This window comes from Eumetopias jubatus, unplaced genomic scaffold, assembly GCF_037043125.1.
Source record: "Eumetopias jubatus isolate StellerSeaLion01/CBP00866 unplaced genomic scaffold, mEumJub1_p1.0 scaffold_1, whole genome shotgun sequence".
Classification (NCBI taxonomy): domain Eukaryota; kingdom Metazoa; phylum Chordata; class Mammalia; order Carnivora; family Otariidae; genus Eumetopias; species Eumetopias jubatus.
The window spans coordinates 153,832,680-153,858,552 of record NW_028274807.1 but is presented as its reverse complement, the minus strand read 5'-3'; the positions used below and the strand labels follow the sequence as shown (position 1 = coordinate 153,858,552).

Here is a 25,873-nt window from a genome sequence, read left to right as displayed (position 1 = left end):
CAGACCCTCAGCCAACTCCTTCCCAATTAGCAAGCACACCCCTACAGAAAGAGGGCGCAGCACAGTCAATGTGAGCACAACCTGCCCTCCCTTCCTACGCCTTCGGCCCCAAATCAAGGAAAAAACAGCCAATGCCCTCTGTCCACTCCAGTTTCATTCAGAAGTATAACTGAGACACTGCAAAGGCAAAGATGAAATAAAACAATCCTCCTGGCATAAGAGATTTTCCCATGTACCTCAGATTAATTACCCACAAAAGTTCTAAGATTGTGTTTCCTTGGTCTGAGATTGGGGGCCCAAATGAAAGAATATACCAGAAAAATTTGTCTTGCCACCCCAGTCTCTGGGTCTGTGAAACATGGCTAGGAGCCAGAATTAATCACCCTCACACCACAGCTTGCAGCCACCCTCCCCAACAAGGAGATTAGTTCAAAGTGCAAAGCATGGTTCTCCCAGGCACTCAAGCAAGCTACAGGCTTAAGCTTCTGGAAGGAAGGCAAAAAGCTAGTGGTAAGGTCAGCCAGCTTCTTGTCTTTCTTCTTCCTGCCAAGTTGTTCCAAGGAGTTGACCCAGCGAGGCAGCCCGTGCTGACAGAACTGCTTTATGTGATGTTCTGTATTTCCCTGGGGCCCAGCATGCTGGGAGGGGAGAAGGGTTGGCACAACCTCCACCTGCTGATAAATGAGGAGCTCTCAAGAGCAAAAGCTCCTTGGCACAGAAACTGGGCCAGTCTAGCTGTATCCCTCCACAAAGCAGAGCACTTAGCACCACTCTGTGTGTTTGCTGGATTGCTTTCAAGAGCAGTGCTTAAATTTGCCGTTGGTATACCTGGGTGTGAGGAAAAGCCAGCCAACATGCAACAGGCAGGGAAGCCGTGTCCAAGGGGCTGCTTTCCCACACACAATACGCTTAATCCCCAGATGAAGACAAGAGGTCATGACGTCTCGGGGCCACACAGCAAGCAGGGGCAGAACAGGGAGGCCAACGTGAGCCTTCTGAAGAGCTGGTTCCGAGACATTCCTGACACCAGCTCTTCAGAGCACTAAGCACCTTACTAGGTATCATGGAGTCCAGGATGTGAGATTTGAGGCAAGGTGATTCTGTGTGTAACAGAACAGGAGCTCACCCTGGCCCAGAAGCAGGCAGAGTGTTACAGGACACGGAGATGGGGAGGGAGGGCTGCAATGCTCCCATTAGAAACACCCACAGATAAAGGGCCCCGGGTGGGAGTGAGAATGCTGCTCCTCTTCTCTTCAGGTTAAAGATTTACTTATTTGAGTGCACGTTGCTATTGTGTGAGTGGGGGGAGGGGCAGAGGGAAAATCTCAAGCAGGCTCCCCACTGAGCACAGAGCCCTGACCTGGTAAGATCATGACCTGAGCAGACAATTGAGGGAGCCAACTAGGTGCCCCCCACTTCAGGTTTATTTTATTAACCAACCAACACATTGGCACAGAGCATGTCCACTAGGAAACCGAGCTCAGTCAGGGAAACAGGCCTAATCCACTCAGGATTCAGAGAGTTAAAAGGGAGGTGAGTGATCCTGCATGGGTTAGGCTGCTTCTCTAGGAACTTTTGGATTCAGAAATAGGGAAAAGATTTAGGATATTATATTCCTATTTCTAGGAAATGGTCCTGATATGGCAGGTTTTATGGGCTCCATACTGTAAGAGGATAAGGTTTGTGACTGGACTAGAACGGCCTGTCCAGTATATTACTTCCCCAGCAACCTCGGGAGACTGAAATCTGGTGACGGTAATTTGCCTTCACGACCAATTGTGGTTTTTTTTGGAGGAGGGGAACAGAGGGAGGAGAGAGAGGATCTCAAGCAGGCTCCACACTCAGCATGGAGCCTGACATGGGCCTCGATCCCATGACCCTGAGATATGACCTGGGCTGAAATCGAGTCAGACGCTTAACCGACTGAGCCATCCAGGTGCCCCAAGACCAATCACTGTTTAAAACAGGTTCACCATTTAGAGTTGATCTAATCTTTCTAATCTGATAAAGCTAAAATTCCCAAGCTAACCTTAAATACTAACCAAAAGATGCTGAACTGGATAACTTGGGAGGAATTCCTGGACAGTCTCTTTTTGCAATGTGCTGCTAAAGCAACCCCCGCTCCCGTTTCAGCAACTCAACCTCATGCCTTCCCTTTGCTCCCTCCATTTGTCATAGGAATAAAGGCATCACTTCTATGATGCCCATGTGAGGTGTGAAAACCTCCCATCTGCAGGTTCCTTTTAAGTCAGAATGGAACATGTCTCTGAACATTCTGTCCTCTGCCCCTGCCCAACAGCTAAGCATCTCCTCTTCATCTCTTCTCTGAACAGCTGTGTGGACTGACTGGAGGCCCCTTGCTTTCGTCAGTCTGTGCAAGCATAACCGTTCTCACTCGTACAGTGAGTGGAAAAGAACCTGAGGCTGTTAGTCCGAGCCTGGCATCCTCTGGCCATAAGGCCATTCATCCAGTCACCTGACTGGGCTTGGCTCATATATGAAACACAAGGGGTCTGGCTAGGTGCCTCAGGAGACCACTTCCATCCCTGAAATACCAAGAGCCCTATCTCAGGGACTCAACACCACAAACCAAAAGGCTTTGAAATAATTCTGGGCCGGGGCACCTGGGTGGCTTAGTCATTAAGCGTCTGCCTTCGGCTCAGGGCCTGGGTCCTGGGATTGAGCCCCACATCGGGCTCCCTGCTCCGCGGGAAGCCTGCTTCTCCCTCTCCCACTCCCCCCGCTTGTGTTCCCTCTCTCGCTGTGTCTCTGTCAAATAAATAAATAAAATCTTAAAAAAAAAAAAAAAAGAAAAGAAAAGAAGTAATTCTGGGCCAAGCAAGGAAGCCAGGCACCAATTCTGTGACTGTAAGGAACCAAGGTGATTTTTCTGGGTTTTAGGTTTTTACAATCCAGAGCCTGGATGATGTTGTGCATAGGCGATATCCTGCAAATGGTAGGTTTTTCAAGCATTCTGCAGAGGAAGCAGCCAGAAAAGAAATCCTGGTCAGAACAAGCGGCAGCAGGGTACCCAAAGCCCCGGCCCCGGGCCCGGGCCCCTTTAGATACCTAGCCCACGATCTCTCAGGTGGGCAGGGGTATCAGGAGGCAATCCCGCCTGGCATCATGTCACAGGACTGATGCAGCTCTAAGTGCCTAGAGCACACTGTGATTTTGGAGGCTCCAGTGCTCTGCAGTGCCAGGAGGACTGTGGGAACACCACAGAGGTGGGGCTGGTGCTGGGGGACACCCAGCTGGTTCATAATAAAAAGCTATGGGTGAGTAAAACGGCATAGCCCCAGTGGTGCTTATAATTAATAAACTATCAATTTTTATTTTTTTTAATTTTTTTAAAGTTTTATTTATTCATGAGAGGCAGAGGCAGAGGGAGAAGCAGGCTTCCCGCGGAGCAGGGAGCCCGATGCAGGACTCAATCCCAGGACCCTGGGATCATGACCTGAGCCGAAGACAGACGCCCAACCATCTGAGCCACCCAGGTGCCCAATAAACTATCGATTTTTAAAACAGTGTCCAAAAACTGAAAATACAGTCAATTTTTATAAACCATCTAGCTAAACTTTGGCATAAAACTTTGGGAAGATTTCATGTTCCATTTAGAAGCTCCGTATCTCCTCTACCTGCCATTTCTAAGGTCAAAAACCCACAATTTTAGAGCTTGTGAAACACGAGCAATAATAAGGATGCGCATGGGTGCAATTCTCTCTGCAATAGCTGGAAGATTATTTTACAAAAGAATAAACTGGAACCCATGTCTTCCAAAGGGCTAGAAATGTGGCAGAGGCCATGAACTGTGGCTCCGGAAGGGGGGGGGAGGGAGGAGCGGTCCTCGGGCGGCAGGAATTCAGGGCCTGGAGCTGCCTGTTTGGGGCTTCCCGGGCAGATGCACGACACGCCCCCTCCAGCCCCCCTCCCCCCCTCGCCTGGCGACAATCTGGCTGCCCCAGCTGAATGGAGCAGGCTCGACCTCTGACCTTGCAAGTGACCACCCTCTTCCCAGCCCCCAGCTTCCAGAACGCCCCACCCACTGCCTTCCTCTGCCATAATTTCTAAAATACCAGGCACAGACAAAGACCTAGGAATGTGGGCCCAGCAGGAGAGGAAGGAGGGAGGTTAAAGAATAAATAAATAAATAAAAATACCAAGTAGGCAAGTTTACCTTAGCCAGTGCTTAAATAAGTGCTTTGTTAATGAACAAGACTGTGTTCGTTTCTGGAATCTACTTTTTATACTACCTGTGATCCAACAAGGAACAAATGTGTGCGCGCAGGCGCGCGCGCGCGCGCGCACACACACACACACACACCCACCCACCCCAGGGGACTCCTGTGAGAACACCATGCATCCAGAAAGAACGGGCTTCCAGTTTAAAATACAACTACCCACATCACTGAGGAATGTAAACTCAAAGGATGGAGGGGCTGCTCCTCATTGAGATGCCCCAGTCGAAATATAGTAACTGCAGTACACTTAACGTTTCTGAGATTTCTTTCACATCCCTTAAAACAACTGGGGGCATTTGGCCTCCCACAAACATAGGCCTGGACAAAAGGAGGTCACCACCCACACAAGAGGGTTTCTAAGCTTCCCACTATAGAAATGAAGTGGAGAGTGGCAGGTGACAACCAAAAGCCTTACCTGTGTACACCACCCACCCCGCACAATCTCTCTGGTTAAAGAACCGAAACCACTAAACCAAGTTCAAGGACTAGAGTCCAGCCAGTCTGAAACTAAGTCTGTGAAATAATATCAAAACAAGGTTTTACTTGATTTAGGAAAAATATACAGAATGCCAGTGCTCCAAAACCACAGTCCAAACCCGAGGAAGAAGTCCTCCTGCATCTCTGGCCACGTGCTGCTCCAGAGCTGTGATCTGGGGCCCGGAGAAGAGGGGGGAAAAAAGGAATCTGTACCCTCTGCATGCACAATTACTACCAGCTCCAGTCGGCGGACCCTAGCTAAGGACAAGTTAAGGGGAGGGAGAGGGAGGGAGGGAGGGGGTGAGATGTGCTGAAGCATTAAAAAAAAAAAATGTTTTAGGAGGGTGCCTGGCTGGCTCAGTTAGTAGTGTGTGAGACTCTTGATCTCAGCATTGAGCTTGAGCCCCACATTGTGTGTAGACATTACTTAAAAATAAAATCTTTATTAAAAAAAAAATACTAGGGAACATATATGCATTTTTAGTGCAAAATGATAAGTGCAAACAGTTTTCAAAATCTCCCAGTTTCTCAATTGTTTCTTTTTTATGTAACCATCTAAAAATACATTACATTCTGTATTCTGAATTTTTTTAAAGACACAAGTAGGAGTACATTATACCTGACTTTTTTCACTTAACTATATTAACTTGGAATATGCTCTGGGTCAAGCTGCCTGTTTTATAAATGGCTGCACGGTAAGTTGCCTGTGGATGTACCACAACTTATTTAATTAGTACCTGCTGATAGAATTTTAAAGCCATTTCCTGATTTTTAAAAAATCTCAAGCAATGCTGTGTTGCATTATCCTTGTTCTTTATATACCTCCATTTCTTCCAATTTGGCAATATATACGGTCGCTATATCACTTGATGTATGAGAATGAAAATATACTTGCAAGGGTGGATAGCAAGGATTCTGGAACTTAAAGTCTGGTCAACCTCCACCCAAATGAAACAAGAAGGTTGTCAAGCGCCAGTTTCTGTTCCTGACAGGACCAAACGTACACAAAGAGCCAGCAGGGATACCAGATGAGGTGGTCAATGTTGGGACTGGGAGTGAAGGTCCACTTCTGCTTGGCTGGAAGGCTTCAGTGGACACTGAGATTGAAAAGAAGCCCAGAGGAGCAGCAATAAAGCAAGCCTCATGTATCCTCAAGTGGCTGCTAAGGGGACTGTCCCAAACACAAAAGCATTGGGGGCGGGGGCTGATAGTTGGGGGTGTCTCTAGAGGTGGACCGTGGAAGGGGTCTCCGGACGATGTACACGGAAAGAGGTGTTAATAAAAATAACACCTATCAGTCCCCGGGGGTATTGTTCCAACACCCAGGGACACAAACATTGAGGTCCCATACAAACCCAGGATGCCCTTTCTGCAATTCCAAATCCAACAAGCTCTGAAAACCGAAAGTGTTTACATAAGCTATTTGGCAGCAAAACCCAAACAGGCATGAAAATGATTTATGACCTTTACCTATACCATTTAGTGTGAGAGTTCACACACTTCACTGGAGAAATGCTAATATTCATTATTTTGTGGTGTTACTTAATACATGTATGTACACAGTATTAACTTTCTAAACTCAGAAATCTTACATGTCGAGGCACCTCTGATCACAAGAGTTAGGGTAAAAGATTTGGACTGCCTACCTGGCCAGCTAGCTGAATGAGATTCATTCCCAAGCTAAATTAAGTCAAGACTGCTTGATGGTGGAGTGGGGTGTCCGTGGAGTGGGGTGTCCATGGACTGGGGTGTCCAAGAACAGGCCAAACTGAGGGCAGACCAGCCTACTCAGCTCCAGACCAAATGTTTAGGCTTTATGAACATGGCAAATTTGTAAAGGAAGGATTGAAAACAGAGAGGAATGCCGTTAAGCTCTAACAGTTTCAGACTCAATGCAGTAGCTGGTAACCAACAGAGAAGCATTAGTTTGAAGATCCTGAAAAAGTCATGTGCTGTTCACTTGAGGTTTCTGTGCTACCCCAAAGCCATATCAATGTTCTCTTCTCTATTTTATTTTTTAAAGTAATCTCTATCCCCAGGGTGGAGCTAGAACTCAAAACCCCGAGATCAAGAGTTGCATGCTCCTTGGACTGAGCCAGCCAGGTGCTCCCCCTCCCTTCCCTATATTTTTAGGAGAAAATTTCATACTTCCCAACGAACACTGTTCCCTCTCTTTCCAACACCACCTAGCAGGGCCCCAGTCCTCCAGGGCCCCAACTCACAAGGCTTACTCAAACCCTTTAAAAGCTCCTTTCCCAGATGCCTGGTTAAGCGTCTGCCTTCCGCTCAGGTCATGGTCCTGGAGTCCTGGGATGGAGCCCCACATCAGGCTCCCTGCTCAGTGAGGAGCCTGCTTCTCCCCTCTCACCGCCCCGCACTCACTAGCTCTCTCAAATAAAACCTCAAAAAAATAAAAATAAAAGCTCCTTTTCCCTCCCTATCACTTACTTTCCTGCTGTGGGACCAGGTCCCAAAGCCCCAGAGTCAGGCCCGTGGGTCCCCATTTTATATTCTAGCAACCCTGCCATGTTCCTGGTCTCAGGGACCCACATACACTGTTCCTTCTCCCTGAGCACACAGCTTTTGATACTGACATACACAAAACCAGAACCATTACCTTTGTAAAGCTAAAAACCAAATAAAAAGGCACAGATAATTAGATGAGTAAATTGTTTCCAAATTTAATGCTTGAATTTGGCTGAGCTTACTTGCAGATTCGATAAAAAGAGGAAAAAACCCAATTTATGGTCATTCTGAGGAATGTCAGAATTATTAAAAAGTATGAAAATGAGTTCAACCTGGAAGAAAACCCCTCCAGCACTGATTCTCAAAGATGAAACCCCAAAGAATGAGGACATCCTAGGCAGCCTAGCAGACAATGCCTTCCAAGTTTTGCCAAGAGTCACAGACAAAATAGGTTCACAAATTCTTACCATGGCCAACTCTTTTATTTAAAGCTGAGGGTACACGGGACACCTGAGTGGCTCAGTTGGTTAAGCATCTGCCTTCAGCTCAGGTCATGATCCCAGGTTCCTGGGATCTAGTCCCACATTGGGCTCCTTGCTCTGCAGGGAACCTGCTTCTCCCTCTGTCTGCCACTGCCCCTGCTTGTGCTCTCTCTTTCAAATAACATGAGAGAAAGGAAAGAAAAAATGCAAGCAAGTAAGCTGAGGGTACAGCAGTAAACCTGACTCAAGAAAGGGCCTGTCAGAGGCAAAAAAGGATGATATAACCAAGTATGTTTTTCTGGGATTTTGAACCCTGTGGGGCTGGAAAACCCCCCAGGGGAGCTCTAAGGGCAGAGGTGAGGTGGGAAGGAGGCATGGGGATTTGGAACAGGAAAACCAGCATACAGAGGACAGCACCTCCCACGCTGAGCTATGGTTAGCCGTTCTCAGAGCATTTGTGAGGTCACACACACACACAAAAAAAAACACATTTAATTTTTTTGCTCTCTTTTTAGAAAATATTTAAGTAATCTCTACCCCCAATGAGTGTCTGGCTCAAACTCATGACCCCGAGATCAAGAATCACATCCTCTTCTGAACCAGCCAGACATCCCTAATTTTTTAAGTATTAATCATGAGATCACAAAACACTACATACGGGACAATATACATGGGAACTCTGAGGGTGCACATGAAGTGGGGAATGCAGCTAAGTCTCTGTTCATCCCGTTTCTGTTACCTGGAATATCCTCCCTCTAACAGCTCTATCCTTCCTAACCCAGACAGAAAGTCAGGCTCTGCCCCTGGCGGTAGCCAGGGCATGACAGTCATGCCCTCACTGGGCCTGCCTCCATCCTGCTTCCTCCCTGCCTCACACAGCTGCTGATAAACTCATTCTCCAGCGTCTGCCCCTGGGGAACCCAACCTGCTGAGAGCTCCCTCGCTTCCTGGACTATTTATTCATGTGTCTCCTGGTCAGACTCTGGTTTTCAGGCTGGAGTCTGGTTACCTTTGCCCAGCCCGTGCAGCCTGAGGCACATTCCCAGCTGACCATACCCATCAAGACCCACCCTGCCCATTGCCTGGAGCTTCTCTCACACTTCCAGAAGGCCTTAACAAGGGCCCACAGTCAAGGAGTATCTTCTTGATGCTGACAAGTGACACACCTGTGCTTGGGGGTTCCTCCAACATATCCAAGTTAAATTATAGGACATTGAGTGTCACTTTAGAACATGCCAGAACTGTGGGCGCCTGGGTGGCTTAATCAGTTCAGTGTCTGCCTTCGGTTCAGGTCATGATCCCAGAGTCCTGGGATCCAGCCAAGCACTGGGCTCCTTGCTCAGTGGGGAATCTGTTTTTCCCTCCCCCCAGCTCATGAGGGCTTCTCTCTCTCTCTCTCTCTCTCAAATAAATAAAACCTTAAAGGAGAGAGAGAGAGAAAACATGCCAGAATTATGTTATTTTTGAGGAGGAGAGGGAGGGGCAGAGGAAGAGAGAGAGAATCTTAAGCAGGCTCCAAACCCAGCACAGAGCTGACAAATACTGATTATCATGACCTGAGTTGGAAATCAAGCGTTTGGATGCTTACCTGACAGAGCCACGCAGGTGCCCCCAGAATTGTGTTTTGGATTACTGCCTACCAAATATAGTTTTTAATAAACTTGTTTACTTAAATAAAACTGGAGTATTTAAAAATTCTTCCAGTTAAAAAACAGAAATAAAACTATCAACAGAGAAACAGACATATACTCTGCACAATTTTTCAGATTCATGCATTTGAAAGGATTATGCTTGCTGTAGGAAAAGCCAAAATCGAAATAGAATATACTATTTAAGGAGTGCACTTGTTGTGATGAGCACCAGGTGATATATGGAAGTGTTGAATCACCATATTGTACACCTGAAACTAACACTGTATGTTAACTGTAATTACAATAAAAATAAAAACACATCTTAAAAAAAAAAAGGACAAACTAGGTATTAAGAAAGGGTGATACATGGGGCGCCTGGGTGGCTCAGTCGTCAAGTGTCTGCCTTCAGCTCGGGTCATGATTCCAGGTCCTGGGATCGAGCCCCGCATCGGGCTCCCTGCTTGGCGGGAAGCCTGCTTCTCCCTCTCCCACTCCCACTGCTTGTGTTTTCTCTCTCTCGCTGTGTCTCTTTCTTTCAAATAAATAAATAAAATCTTTAAAAAAAAAAAAAAAGGAAGGGTGATACAGAGAATTTCAGGTATCTTTTATTAAGTTATAAAATGTTCAAGTATAGGGTGACTGCATGGCTCAGTCGTTAAGCATCTGCATCTGCCTTCGGCTCAGGTCATGGGGATCTGGCCCCGCATCGGGCTCCCTGCTCTGCGGGAAGCCTGCTTCTCCCTCTCCCACTCCCCCTGCTTGTGTTCCCTCTCTTGCTGTGTCTCTCTCTGTCAAATAAATAAATAAAATCTTTAAAATGTTCAAGTATATTTCTAAAACGTCAATAAAATCAGAATTGTGGAAAAAATAAAAATATACTGCAATTTCACTTACAATGAAGGCAAAACTAAGGTGAAAAATATCAGAAGAGAAGCTGATGAAAGAGGTGGTTACACAGGTGTATGATTGTCAAAATTCAAAATGTACAATTATAATGTTTATTTTATGTAAATTATACAAAAAAAACCCCACACAAGTTAAGTGGGGGGCGGGAACCCTCCCATTGACAACCTATTGTCCATGGGGTGGGGTTTGGAGCCTAGACTCAGTGGAAGGACCTAACAAATACTCATGGAGCCCATGAATGAGTTGCTCCAATGGCCCCACATAACTTACTTCTAATAGGTTATTACCATTCTTCCCACAATGTTCCCATTTGGTATTATTTTTCCTTTGCCCTCCACTATAAATATTATCTTAAGTTCTATCTCACAAGAGGCAAATGTTGGACTAACTCCCCAGAGGTTTTGAAAAAATTAGAACTCTGAGCCCGATTTACAGCACCACAGACGGCCAGGGTCATACAAAGCCGTATGAAATCATCAGTGTCCCAGCTGCCACCCCGGCATGCATCTGACCTCTGATGTACTAATGAGTGGCCCATGCAGCTTCCAGCAGCAAATAAAAGATTTGTTCCAACACTGAGAACACTGTCCACGTAAATTATAGATTTTTAAACCAGACACGAAAAGATAGATTTTGACATAGATGCACAGTTTTCCTGTTGCCTCCAAGGTCATAAAACGCAGTTTTAATCTGTACCAAAGTAGTGGTGCTCAGGGGCTTGACTTAATAAATGTCCAGACTCTGTAGGTGGCCATGTAACTCAGTCTCACCTCTTTAACAGTGGGCAACATTGTGCACCTGAAACCTTTTCACTCCCTAGCAGCAAAAAGGGTTTCAATTGCCTCTGTGGCTGAGTTCATGTGGACAGGTGAATTTTAGAAATATATTTTTTTAAGATTTTATTTATTTATTTGAGAGAGAGAATGAGATAGAGAGAGAGCATGAGAGGGGAGAGGGTCAGAGGGAGAAGCAGACTCCCTGCTGAGCAGGGAGCCCGATGCGGGACTCGATCCCGGGACTCCAGGATCATGACCTGAGCCGAAGGCAGTCGCTCAACCAACTGAGCCACCCAGGCGCCCTGGACAGGTGAATTTTTTTTTAAAGATTTTATTTATTTATTCATGAGAGACAGAGAGAGAGAGAAGCAGAGGGAGGAGCAGGCTCCCCACTGAGCAGGGAGCCCGATGTGGGACTCGAGCCCAGGACTCTGGGATCATGACCTGAGCCAAAGGCAGACGCTTAACCATCTGAGCCACCCAGGCGCCCCTGGACAGGTGAATTTTAAGCAAGGAAATGCACTCACCACCTGGGGAAAACTGTCCCAGGGAGGGAAGCAGAAATACAGACTCAGGTAATAACCAAAAAAAAAGGGGTGGGGGTGGTTTTAAACATTACTAGCCATATTTTCTCCTTCCAACACAACAAAATAAAAATTTTCTTTTCTCTCTCCATTCCACCAAGTTTTATATTCCTGAGTAGCTGGACACCTGCATTAATTACTCTGCCCTGGGGAAGAAAAGTCCAACTCCATTGACAATTTTAAGTTCCCTAACTAAGCAATGCCTCCAAATCAAGACAAGTATTTAATTGTTGTAGAAATTTTGTTTTAATCAGGACTTGTTTGCAGTCAGGTATTATCTAAACAGGGAAAGAGACTGGGGCACCTGGGTGGCTCAGTTGGTTGAGTGTCTGATCCACGCTCAAGTCAGGAGCGTGGATCCAGCCCTGTGAGCCCTGTGTCCTGGACTCCACACTCCAGGGGTGGGGGGTCTGCTTGAGATTCTCCCTCTCCCTCTGTCCCCCATCTCTAAAAATGGGTAAATAAAATCTTTTAAAGGGGCGCCTGGGTGGCTCAGTTGTTAAGTGTCTGCCTTCGGCTCAGGTCATGATCCCACGGCCCTGGGATGGAGCCCCGCAGGAAGCCTGCTTCTCCCTCTCCCAACTCCCCTGCTTGTGTTCCCTCTTGCGCCGTGTATCTCCGTCAAATAAATAAATAATGTCTTAAATAAACAAACAAACAAACTGGGACTGGGAAAGAGACCAATCAAGAAAGCAGGGGCTGGCCTGTGAATTCTCTTGCTGCCAGTAAGTGTCCATTCCCCAACAGGGTGGCTGTTGGGTGTGCGTGTGTGCCAACCATGGGCTCCTTGGCAGCACTCTTCAAACTGTCCCCATCAAGACGGGCGTTAAATATGGAAAACAGACAATACTCACAGCACCTCCTCTTTCCCCCACCAACACCACAGGAACCTTTCTCAACAGTTTCCTCTGAGTAAGAAGCAGAAAGAGAGCAAGAGCAGAAGGGGCTCAAGACAGCTCTCTAGTGCAACATGGGGAGCAAAAGGGAAGGCCTTAGTCATGTCAAGAAATGGATTTCCTTTTTAAGCCCTTTTCATGTTAGCAGTCTGTCAGGCAATTAATTTAAGCCACCCATTCCTGAATTCTTTTCCAAAAATAGGAAACCTAGTCCCATGGACAAAGGCCCAAGGGGCACTGGCTAGCCAGAGCCAGGCCGAGCAAGGAGACCAACTTGAAAGAGCCCCCTGCCACCCAGGATGAGAGCCACCGAGGAACAACAGCCGGGGGCTGACTCTGTGATCCCTGCAGCTTACAAGGCAGGTCTCCCCTTGGAGACCTTCTATCAATGACCTCCGGAGTCTGAGGTAGGGCATAGGTAGGGTAGGGACAGGAGAGCTACTGAAACAAGAGCAGCAGACACTCTGGGACTGAGACCATTCACATTTCAAGACCTTTAAAAGAAGGGTGTGGGGAACAGAAAACGAGCTCAACAAAGGGTAGGACAAAGAGCGGAGGGAAACCAGCACAAACTGGTCCGTGGAGAAAAGAAGAAAGCTGGATTCCTTCCTGTTTTCAGTGATGAGACGTGTGAAGACTGCCTGGCTGGTGCTGGAACCGCAGGGACAAATAGGGATAAACCTACCAGTGCAAAGGAGAGAGTCAGCTCCATACCAGGAATGGTCACTGGGTCAGCGAAGGAAGGAAATGCAGCCCTAGTCCCTTGGAATTCACCCCTCTTCCCCACAAGTGTGCACAGCATTTAAAACAGCAGTGCTCTTAAAGAAGCACTAATTACAGCGGGACCTGGAAAGATCAAGAGTCCTGGTACCACTACTGACACCAAGGCCAGCAGGATTCTGAGCAGGGGAAAAATCAGAAAAAAGATCAAGGTGTGGGGGACACTGCAGGTAAGACCACGGGAGTCAAGCTCTGTGTTAGAAGCCTGTACAATGTTTTTTCTCTGATGAAAACATTTCTCATGTCTCAAATGTGGACCTTTCTCAGAAATCCCACTTCATCCCAATCACTGGCGTTTGTGGGGGTGGGGCAGCTCCTCAAGCTGTACCTGTGTGCCGCTAGCAGAACTGATGGGCAGCGTGCCAACCCCGACTCGGCGAGCAGTGCAGTCAGGAGCCCCCACCTCCTGCCCTGTACAGCGTGATGAGAGACAGAACCTCCCGACCGGCCCACCACCCCAGCACATATGCAAGGATATACTCTGGAGTTCAACAGATGGGGAAAAGTCAGGCCTGCTAGGATGAGGAAAAAGAAAGTCTGCAAGCTGAAACACGGTGAAACAGCATCAGTTATGTAATCTAAAGTCTCAGGAAGAAAATTAGGGAAAAGAATAGCCCTTCGGGGCACTTGGGTGGCTCAGTGGTTAAGCGTCTGCCTTCGGCTCAGGTCATGATCCCAGGGTCCTGGGATCCCCTGCTCCGCGGGGAGTCTCCTTCTCCCTCTCCCTCTGCCCTGTTTGTGTTCCCTCTCTCTGTCAAATAAATAAATAAAATCTTAAAAAAAAAAAAAAGAATAGCCCTTCAATTAGTCTCTACTTGGGTCCTGAAAATTCCTGACTTCCATCGGGTCTTATGTTGTTGGGTTCTGTGGGGGTTTTTAAAGTCACTCCTGTTCTGGCTAGCACCTATACCAGGAAAACGTGAACTACAAGGCAGGAGAAATCTAAATACAGTTGACCCTTGAACAACATGGGGTTTAGGGGTGCCAACCCCCCCCACGGAGTTGAAAATCCCCCTACAACTTTTGACCCTCCAAAAGCTTAACTAATATAGCCTACTGTTCACCAGAAGCCTTACAGATGACAGCTGATGAACAGGTATTTTGTACATTTTATGTACTGTATACTGTGTTCTAACAAGAGGTAGAGAAAAAATGTTATTAAGAAAATCATAAGGAGGGGCACCTGGGTGGCTCAGTTGGTTAAGCGACTGCCTTCGGCTCAGGTCATGATCCTGGAGTCCCGGGATCGAGTCCCACATCGGGCTCCCTGCTCAGCGGGGAGTCTGCTTCGCCCTCTGACCCTCTTCCCTCTCGTGCTATCTCTCATTCTCTCTCTCTCAAATAAATAAATAAATAAAAATCTTAAAAAAAAAAAAAGAAAATCATAAGGAAGGGAAAATATATTTACAGTACTGTACTGTATTTATTGGGAGGAAAAAAACCCTCACTAAGTGGACCCATGCAGTTCAGATCTGTGTTGTTCAAGGGTCATCTGCAACAGATCCTCCAATTGGTGTGTTTTGAAGTTCTGGCCCATGTGGGTTTTCATTCCTTTTTCCTTCTACCACATTAATTCCACTGCACCAAAACTACCTTCTCCATAAGGCACTGACCTGGGAGTCTCAGGCTGGCCTGTCCCCTTTTTGGTCAACTACAGGGAGCCTCCTGGTCTACCAACACCCGCTCGGGTGTTCAGCTTCCTCTGTTTTAGAGAGGGCTCTTATACTAGGCCTGCACTCAGGCTGGAGTCTCTTGAATCTGTCTATGAGGCCACAATACCCTTATTATCAAGTGTGCTGTATGTATGTGTATATGTATTTATTTTTTATAATTTACACTGGATTTAAGGCTCCGGACTAAGAGCCTTGGGAGATTTAAACAGTAACAACTGAAGAGGCTTCCAGTCTCCCAGAAATCTTGGTTGGTCCAGTCTGGGGAGCTCCAGCCTGCACATGTAGCACCCTCTTTAAATCTCCAAAGTGACCCCATTTGGAAACCCACTAGAGAGGATCAGTAAGACAAGTAAGGAATTAACCAAATTACATCATATTTGGGGGCAGATTAAAAACAAAAAAACGGCCACCCAGAAAAGTTGTAAAAAGGACTCCCTTTGTAGTATTTATTGTGGTTGCATAGCCTTGGGGGTGGGCCAGGTAAATCAGAAATGGCTTCTTTGAAAGAATGGGACAGAAGGAGGACAGAAATGGAAGATTTACAAATCCAATTAAAAGGAACAGCTTTAGGGGCGCCTCAGTTGTTGAGCGTCTGCCTTTGGCTCAGGTCGTGATCCCGGCGTCCTGGGATTGAGCCCCGCATCGGGCTCCTTGCTCAGCGGGAAGCCTGCTTCTCCCTCTCCCTCTCCCACTCCCCCTGCTTGTGTTCCCTCTCTCACTGTGTGTGTCTCTGTCAAATAAATAAATAAAATATTTAAAAAAAAAAAAAAAAGGAACAGCTTTAGCAAAGAAGCACACTGTTCTTGGCCCAAGCACAGGGGGAAGAATCTGGAGTAGACTGAAGGGAAATGTTAGCTGGAAGCTCATGGGCCAGAGGAGGAAATGGGGGAGACAGGGAAAAGCCTCTTTGCAGGGATGTAAATGGTAGCTGGGTGCCCTTGAAGGGACAGAGGTTACAGTGCCTGTTCCGTCATCCAGCCAGACATGGAAGTAGACCAGGCACAGTGGGGCCTCCTTACATTGAAGAGTCAAAAAAACCTACATTCAGATGTCTATGTTGTGCTTCCTTCTGCAGTTCTATGGGTGAAGCTGGCTCACTGAGCTCTATTCCTACCCATAAAATGGGGATCATACACTTAATCTCACAGCTGGTGGTTTCAAACTGTAAGAGAAAGTGCAGGAAACACAAATGCTGACCAGCAGTCCTAACAGAGGACAGCGACGGCAGGCTGCCCATAAGGGTGTTGGGTGGTAAGTAACAGGGCAAGCTAAATCCAACTCCAGGAACACATTTCCAAGGCAGGACTGATAATGCGGGAAAGCCACTCAAATGGCCTTTTGGGCCAGGGCTGTTATTTATTTGCCCACCGAAAAGAATGTGAGAGATTCCATTCTCTTGGAATTGGAGATTGCAAATAAGTGTATTGGGCAAACAACTCTGACCTGTAGAGGTCTCCGACTTCCTGTGGGGACACAGTGCCTGCCCACAGGCCAGACTCTGCCCCTCCACGCATGACCAGTCAGACTAGCCTCTTTCAACCCCCACCAGCAGATGTCATTCTACTTTTAACATGAATTCCCAGTACTCGCACCGTGCTTGGCACTATGCCCTTGTCCTCAAAGAGGTTACAGTCCAGTAGGAGGGATGAGTAAGTAAGAGGTCAGCAATTATAGGACTGGGGGAAGAAAACCAGGAAACACTGGGCCTAGCATATAATCCCAGCAGACTTCCTGAAAGAAGGGAAGTCTGAGACTTTAGCCTGAAAGTATAATAGAAATGGGTGGGAGGGAAGTTCTGGACAAAGAACGCTATTGTGGGGCAAAGGCAAGACACCTCACTCTACCTTCCCAAGTTGAGAACTGCAGGCCATGCTCAGGATGGGGCCTTTAGGAAATGCCAGCTACCCCAACCTGTGCACTTTTGTCTTTTGCACTGTATGCTGCCTGCCCCATGGGTTGTTTAATGCCAAGACAACTAATCAGCACTGAGCCCCAATCAGGCCAGCCCACGCCGCTCAGCATCGCCCCCCTTCCCTCCCCTGGTAAATCTGAGGTCCCTCTGAGGCCATTCCTTCTCTCTCAGTCACGGCCTCTCTGCTGTGTTCCCTCCCAAAACAACCATCCCTGAATGTGAACCTTCCTTCCGGGACAAGGCCTTCTGCAGACATCTATGCATGCCACCAGTTTCCCGACTACCGGCAGGCTTGCGAGTGGTCTCTTCCCCATGCAGAGAGCACCTTTTATAAAGTCAGGGATGGATCACAGCACCGACTCCCTGAAGCCCCGCAGTAGCTCCCCGTCGCAGTCCTGGAGGCCACTCTGCCCACGGTGTTTGGCCGGGCCATCTGGACTCCTTGGTGTTCCTTAAACCCAAGCTATACTTGCTATTTCCCCTGCCTGTGCACTATGCCCTCACCCTACCTCTGCAGCTACCCCCATACCTCTATTGTTTTTGCTGTAATGGAGGCTGTTTCCCCTCTGCTTGCATCTGGGCTGACCTCGCCTTGCCCAGTCAACCCCTGAAAGGGTCAGGCTATGAAACAGCAGAGAGGAGGCAGCCAATGCTTGCAAGGGCCTAGAACACTCTCAGAACCAGCTGCCACACTGTGAGGAGTCCAGGCCACATGGGGAGGAGAACCCAGGCTCGCTGGCTCAGCAGCCAGGTGAGAGAGCCACCTTGGATGGCCCACCTCCGATATAACAAACAGGATGAAAGACTTGCTCCATCGAGTAGCGCACCTACAGAACCATGAGAAACAATCCATAATCAAAAGACCATTTTTGGGGCGCCTGGGTGGCTCAGTCATTAAGTGTCTGCCTTCAGCTCAGGTCATGATCCCAGAGTCCTGGGATCGAGCCCCACACATCAGGCTCCCTGCTCTGCCGCATTGGGCTCCATGCTCTGTGGGAAGTCCGCTTCTCCCTCTCCCACTCCCCCTGCTTGTGTTCCCTCTCTTGCTGTGTTCTGGCAAATAAATAAATAAAATCTTTAAAAAAAAAAAAAAAGGACCATTTTTATTTTATTTATTAAAAAAGGTAAAACAGCTTTTCAATGAGGTAAGAGCTGAGAGCTAGAAGGCTTTCTTCAGCCAGTTAATGCCTTCTGGAATGCCCCCTTGAGTAAGGCCCAGAGGATCGAATAGGATATTCAAGTTTTTTCCTACCATGGTCAGTCAACAGCCACACAAGGAGGAAAGGAAGCCAGAGGAAAAGTAAGGTTCCCCAAGCCCCAAGAGCTAGTCACAACCTCTCGGCCTCAACGCAGTAAGCAAGCATGTCCTGAAGCATCTTTTCATGTCTTTCCTAGATTATGAAACCAGGTGGTCCTCCATTAGTAACTATCCAGGAGAATGTGGTAGAAAACAAACCCACTAAAATGGGAAGAGGGGAGAATGCAAATCCCCAGTAAGCTTCCAACGGGGCCAGCCAACCCTAACATGCCTTTCCATGGGTCTCCCCCTAAGCCACCATCTCTCCCACACACTTTTGACAAAACAGAACTCCAGATCTGACACGCTTGTGGTCCAGAGCTATCCATCTTATTTATCGCCACTGACCCAATGTGATCTCAGGAAAAGCTTTAACCTCCATTTCTTCCCAGGAAAAAAGAGGGCATCCCATCTCCAGTAAACAAGAACCTTCACGAGCTATAGCATAGTTCAAGCCATCCAGCTAGGAATGAGGCAAAGACAGGTGATTTATGACACCATGTTTGTGACAGGAAGCTAACTAAATGTCCATCAATAAGACTGGGTAAATAATTGTTAAAAAGATTGATTACTGGGCAACCACGAAAAAGAATGAGATGCTCTGCACCCATGGAATCATCTCCAAAATACATTACTATGGAAAAAATAAGGAAGGAGTTATATACATAATATTCTATTTGTGTAAAGGAAGAAAAATAGGTACAAGCATTCCTTGCTAATCAAATCTATAGTGAAGTGTACCTGCATGAGCTTGGATGTCACAAGAGTACTACCATTCATTTTTCACTCCATGCCAAACTGGGGGGTGCTTATGTAGTCACTTAGAACTTAATGAAATTACAGTATCTCCTTCACATCCCTAAAATATTTGCTAAGATAAGCTACACATTTAATTACTATTTATACTAAGTAATAAATAATACCCAGTATTAACATAATTTAATAGGAAGTGAAAAAGAACAGAATACAAACAAGTATTCACAATATGATCTTAATTGGGAATGAAGGAATGCCCACACTTTTTTTTTTTTTTGAGAGGGAGAGAGCACGTGTGCCTATACAAGCCATCAGGGAGGGGGAGAATCTCAAGCACTCAGCACAGAGCACGACGTGGGGCTCCATCTCACAACCATGACTCTGGCGCCCCAGGAATGCCCGTATTTTCTTTTAAGCCATGTTAGCAAGAATGACATGTATCAAAATGTAATAGTTATCTCTGGGTTAGGATGATTGGCAATTGTCTGTATTTCTAAGTTTCCACACAGGGCATATATAGAAGGCTTAAATGAAGCATAGGGCCCTCCCCTGAGGTTCATTTAGTCGAGTTTTGTCAGACCCAGAAAAAGTTTAATAATGGCAAATGTTTCTCTAGGTGTGCTTTAAGGTCACTTATCCTGATCACAACATTATGGAGTAGCTACTAGTATCTTTTTACAGATGAAGAAACTGAGGCATAAATAGTAACTTGCTCAAGAATATAAACAGAAAGTGGTAGAGCCTGGCTCCAGAGTCAATGTAGAAACCACTAGGCTTTGCTACCTTTGCCAACAGTAATAACACTCCCTCCCCTACTGCCTTGAAAAACTCACCTCTGTAAACATTCCATTCCAAACTACCCTGCCAGGGTCTCATAAGCGTGTGGCATGGGCATTTTTATCTGTGTGCCAGATCACTGATTTTTTTTTTCATGACTCCCAAAGTCAACAACCCTTGATGGCTCCCCACTGCCTAGAGGTCAAGAATAAATTCCTTGGAGTTTAACATGCCAGACTTTATTCTTGGGGCAGGAGTGGGGAGATGGGCAAGAATCTTAAGCAGGAGCCTGACATGGGGCTCAACCTCACCACCGTGAGATCATGACCTGAGCCGAAATCAGAAGTCCAACACTTAACTGACTGAGCCACCCAGGCACCCCAACATGCCAGACTTTAACAACAGCAATTCCAAAGGCACCCTAAGATGAACGTAGTTGATGAGACCTGTAGCCAAATGTTCTAATCTTGCTTAGGAGCCCTGCCCCCTCCCTCCTAGCTCCTGTGGAGCCTCTAACCCTCTCCTCACTGCATTTATTCCAACCACTCATCTTGGCCCCTAATATCTCAAATTTCTATACAACCCCATCAGGCATAACCCAGAAGTGAACACGTGGCAAAGCTGGAAAAAAACCCATTTATCTCTCTCCCACCCCCCCAGCCCCACTCTGGTCAGAGGGAAGGAACACAGCTCTCCCCGTCCTTCCCCAGGCCCCAGGATGTGCCCCCAAGGGCTCCAGTTTAGGCCACAACACGTCCCTGTCCCTAATTTCACTCATGGCCTCACAATCCAAAGGCTACCCCCAGGGGATCTGTGATCAATTTAGTCCCAGAGTTAGGGCCAATTGTAAAACAGCTGGGTCCAAGATGGCAGCTGGTCCAATACAGAGCCTTTGTTGTTACAGGTTCCCTCGGGGCATTTTCCAGCAGGAAGGTTCCAGGCATTCTCTCTCCTGCTGAACAGTTTCTTTCAAGTGGGAATTGGACAGAATACTCCTCACCTACTCCCCCAAAAGAAATTAGCTGTTCTATTATGCCTGGATGATAAAATGAGCTTTCCTTTATTTTGCAACTTTGATATACTCTTCTCTTTCTCTCTCTCTCTCACACACACACATTTTGCTCCCCTGAAATCCTTAAATTCCAAAAAATAAATTTTCTATAATTGGCACACAGGAGGTATTACTTTAAACCCCATCCCTTCCCAAACTGCCAGCTCTATTATCATTACTAATCGAAAGAAAAGGTGTGGATAACACTAAGAGACTTCAAACAACTTTACATTTTCAGCTGAGTGAATTCAGTTAAAGAGGAAGGCATACTAAGTCAATTCTGCATAAGCTTGTCATTGACTGTTCTTCTGCTAATTGCATCAGCTCTATTACTAAAACTGTATTCATCTCTATTATCAATTGTATTCTCTTCCAAGTAGGAGTGGGGGTGGGGAGGGAAATGAAACCCATATCAAAAAGACCTTTTCCTCCTTGCCCAAAAGAAATGTCAAACAAGGTTAAGATGCATTGAGCTGAATTAGTGACATTTCCAGTCACATTTTGGGAAAGGGAGATTTTTTAGAGGCCTGTTTCACAAAGGCCATATTTAAAAACAACAGAAAGGTGGAGACAATTGTTTTTAAAAATAATTTGAAATGCATTAATGTTTTTTATTTACACCGCTTCCCCCTTACACCTCAGGTTTTTCTGATCCAAATGGGGTCGTTGGTGGGGGTGGAGAAAGAACTTGAGATTTCGGGATTTGATCAATGCAACATGTTAGGGGCAGAGCACAAGGTCAAAAGGAAATGATTAATCCCACTAGAGAAACAGGCGGATGGGGCAGGGAATGCTTCCCCACAAAATCCTAATAAACAGGTCAAAAGATACTCCGTTAGCAGTTTTCTCCAAAGCCGTGCTCAGTATCTCATCCTAAAACACAGTTTTATAAACTCCAAAGAATAGTAATCTACACAAAGCTAGTTTTCCTTAGAGTAGGTTATTTTTATCTGCTGGCTACATTGCAGTTATTGCCAAGGGGGGCCCAGAAATGGGGGGGTAGTTGACCCCAGGCATCTGAATGAGTACTACATTCTGTGACAATTTCCATTACTACAGGGAACCATGCTGATCATTAATGGAGAAGGGGATATTTTAGGCCTACTTAAGAGAAGTTACCAGTCAAGACATACAATATCCCTTTGAAATGCTATGACATCAACACTCTGAAAGTACATAAATAGGTCAAACACAAGAAGAGGGGGAGGGGAAATGCCTTACAAAAGTCCTTTGGGAGACAGTTTTCCTTCTAGCTTTTCTCCCTCCCAAAGCCTGCTTGCTTTCAGAGAATTACATGCGAAGATTTGCATTCCTAATTAATGATGCAAATTTCCCTCTGTAATCACCATTTTCTCCTATACAGACCCCAGATTTGCCACAGGGCTGGCACTTTAAACAAGCTCAGAACTGCCTCAACACCTTTCTGCCCCATTGTGTACTGCATCCCCAAACACTGAAATGGCTTCACCACCTTGGGCCTCCGGGCCACAGGGTCTCAATCTGAATGAAACCATCCAGGTTGGGTGTGGTTTTGTTCTGCTTTTTAAAATTCATGATAACAGATGACTATCTTGCTTTTGAAAGGCACTGTAGACATCTCCCGAAAATGCTGAGTCACAAAAATCTTAACTAGATGGGAGCAACCCTTGATTTGAGTGCAAAACTGTGAGTGTACACATTTTTCTGTGATGAAGGTACATGTCAGATTCTCAAAGAAATCTCTAACTACTAAAAAAAAAAAAAAAAGGTTAAAAAAAAATCAGCCAATGCACGCAACTCTGTCAATTCCACTAGACAAAAAGGTGTAAGGGAAGGAGGCCTGTAGATTATCTGGGTTAAAAAAAAAAAAAGGCACAGGTTAATGTAGGAGTAAGGATTAGAACCCAGCCCTCCAGTTCCTCCAGGCTCCTGCCTCTAACCAAGCTGTTTACAAATCAGTCGTGGTGGGAGAGGATCACAATACAAACCTAAGGCAGGTCAACGGACTCAGCTCTGCCTTCCCTATAAAAACATGTTTAACCACCAGGACTTATATCTGGTTCTTTCTGACCTTGTCCATCCAAACTGAGGTCTATCTTCTAATATACAGCTTTTAAATTTAAATTGCACCTATCAGGCTCACCATCCCCCCTTCCCTAGGTCTCTGCCTAAGGCCCCTCTGCCCTCCCAGGGCCAGGATCACTAGGATACCCATTCCTAAAACAGGAGAGTCCTTGAAAATTTAATTTTTAATTTTTTATAAAGATTTTATTTATTCATTTGACAAAGAGAGAGGGAACACAAGCAGGGGGAGTGGGAGAGGGAGGAGCAGGCTTCCCGCTGAGCAGAGAGCCCGATGTGGGACTCGATCCCAGGACCCAGGGATCATGACCTGAGCCGAAGGCAGACGCCCAACGACTGAGCCACCCAGGCGCCCCGAGCCCTTGAAAATTTTTTAAAAAGCATCTTAACCCTTTCCCAAACCCAAACACTGTAGCTGCAGGGACTCTGATTGGAGGCAGGGATGTGCATCCCATGTTAAGCAGGGCCCTGGCATCTCCAGTGGGGCAAGGTGTAACCAGCAGGCCAGGAGCCAAAACCTGGCTCTGGGTTTTCGTGCAACCTTGAGTCCCAGCTGCTCCTCTGCTGGGCACTGCAGTTTGGCCACTGCCCCAGGCTTTCATCCAGCCTGCCACGACTGGTGGCTAAGGAGCAAAAAGGAGGAGGGCACCAGTATTTAAGAACTGCCAGGCAACGGGAAAGAGCCTCATTTCCCAACAGGAGCGATGAAATGAGCAAATTATTTAGAAATAAGGAGATGAACAGAAGGCAAAGAATCAGCAAAAACCATCTCCTTGTTTCTTTGGAGACACCCTCCCAGGACTCAGGCGCCCATCCCTCCAGGGCAGATGAGTGGTAACAGGGACAGAAGTAAGCAGACCAGCTGACCTCTGGAGTAATGCTGATAAAGTTTATGGGCCTGACCTTGTGGAACTCCCTTGGCAGGATTCCTCTGTCCTGTAGAATCAAGAGGGCAGAGAAACGCACCCTACCCTGAGGTGCACAACTGTCAAAAGGCCAACATTTCAGATCTGTGCATACAGGAATGCACGTATCATTTCCCCTATTTAACAAATAGGGAAACCAATGCAGAGATCCACTGCCTTGCACAAGGTCACAGAGTAAGTGGTACTTTGCCACTCATACAAAGTACACCCAAACACGTTACTTCTACACTACGTCCTATCACAACTACAAAGAGGACAGAGCCCCATACAGACAGTAACCGGAGCCAAGACTCGGAGGCCAGGGTGGGAGGGGACAGACCCTAAGCAAATCTGTTTGGTTGTCAGCACATTCATTTGTCACATGAGGAAGGGGCCGCATTTAACCAAGAGCAACGCTGCGCTCACAACAGATCCTCAACGTACACTTGCCAAGTGGATGGATACAGTAGGTCAGGCACTGGGCCAAATGCTTCCCTGCATCATCACATTTCAAAAGCACAACCTAATAAGCCATAGTTGAGTCTCCACGTTACAATGGTGAAAACCGAAGTTTTGCCCAGGTCAATAGCGGGTAGGCCACAGGACCCAGAAACCTTTTGAAAGAGCCCAAGGTGCTTTCTTCTCTCAAAGGCACGTTAACATTATTAATCCACGCAATTGGTTTATAACCTCATATAATGCTCAGTTACCTAGTTCCCACTGCTGTTAAGAAGAGGTCTGTACCTGTAACTCTAACCAACTCTCTCACAAACCTGCTAGAGTGTGCCAAAGACATTGCTGATTTATGAAAGAGCTAACTGCTTTATGGGGAAGACTTAAAAAGGAAGGAAAGAGGCAGGAGGGAAAACCACCACGCTGGTGGGGCAGCAGGACCTGCCCGGCCAGATGAAAGATGTGGGCAGACCCGAGAACGGCTGCGAGTGGAGCCGCTGTTTTCCGCTTCCATCCCCTTTGCCCCTAGGGATTCCTACAGCTTCGCCAGGCTTTTGTGGGTCTAGTTCCCTGTCTCTTCTTTCTAACCAGTGACTCACCCTGGGCACTTAAGAGCAGCCCTGGCTGAGTCTCGGGGACATAGCCACAAGCCCAACATTTCAGCTTCATCTTCAAACTATGGTCCTCCCCTCCATGGCACAGCCGCTGTTCTAACGCGGTCTTCAAACGAAAAAGGGACACTAGGGAAGGATGTGTCCCATTTGAACACACCTCCGCGCGCTTGTCAAAGGCAGCTGCAGGGGAGGGTGGGTAGATTAATTCAAGATGGCCCTTGCCACTGTAAAGCATTTTTACAAAGCAACTTGACAGAAGACTTAAGGGGAGGGAGCTTGAAAGACTAATCTTTCAAGGAAACATGGAGATTTAAATAAAAAATACTGGGATAGAGCACAATATTAACATAAAATTTCCAAGGGAGAAAAAAACTGTGTAGCTCTAAAAAGGATTATTTCTTGGGCGCCTGGATGGCTCGGTTGGTTGAGCGACTGCCTTCGGCTCAGGTCATGATCCCGGAGTTCCGGGATGGAGTCCCACATCGGGCTCCCTGCTCAGCAAGGAGCCTGCTTCTCCCTCTGACCCAACCCCCTTCTCATGTACTCTCTCTCATTCTCGCTCTCTCAAATAAATAAATCTTAAAAAAAAAAATAAAAAGGATTCTTTCTTTTTTTTTTTTAAAGATTTTATTTATTTATTTGAGAGAGCGAGAATGAGAGATAGAGAGCACGAGAAGGAAGAGGGTCAGAGGGAGAAGCAGACTTCCTGCTGAGCAGGGAGCCTGATGTGGGACTCGATCCCGGGACTCCAGGATCATGACCTGAGCCGAAGGCAGTCGCTTAACCAACTGAGCCACCCAGGCGCCCTAAAAAGGATTATTTCTTAAGCCAAAATTAAAGTTAAGCTGCATCTACACTAGCCACATAGAGGAAGGCCTGGGATCCCTATGGGAGAGCTACAATCACTTCCAACTCGGGAGACGGATGGCCACCCTCCCACTCTCCCAGAAGCTGCCCTAAGATCCTCCAGCAACCTCCCAGCGGCCACGTGGGCTCCGTGCCCGGTAGCTCCCGAAGAAAAGGCTCTATTTACATGGAGGAGAGGCCAACTGGCAGCAGGACCAGCATGAAGACCTGGCAAGGGACGCAGCCTCGCACTCCTCAGCTGTATGGACACCCAGAATTTGGTGCCAGG

At 46.8% G+C, this 25,873-nt stretch overlaps 1 protein-coding gene across 1 annotated transcript in view; it reads right to left on the bottom strand.

Moving 5' to 3' along the window:
• Nucleotides 1–25,873, bottom strand: part of TRIM71 (tripartite motif containing 71) — a 66,334-nt gene that overhangs the window by 18,761 nt on the left and 21,700 nt on the right. The window lies entirely within an intron of this gene.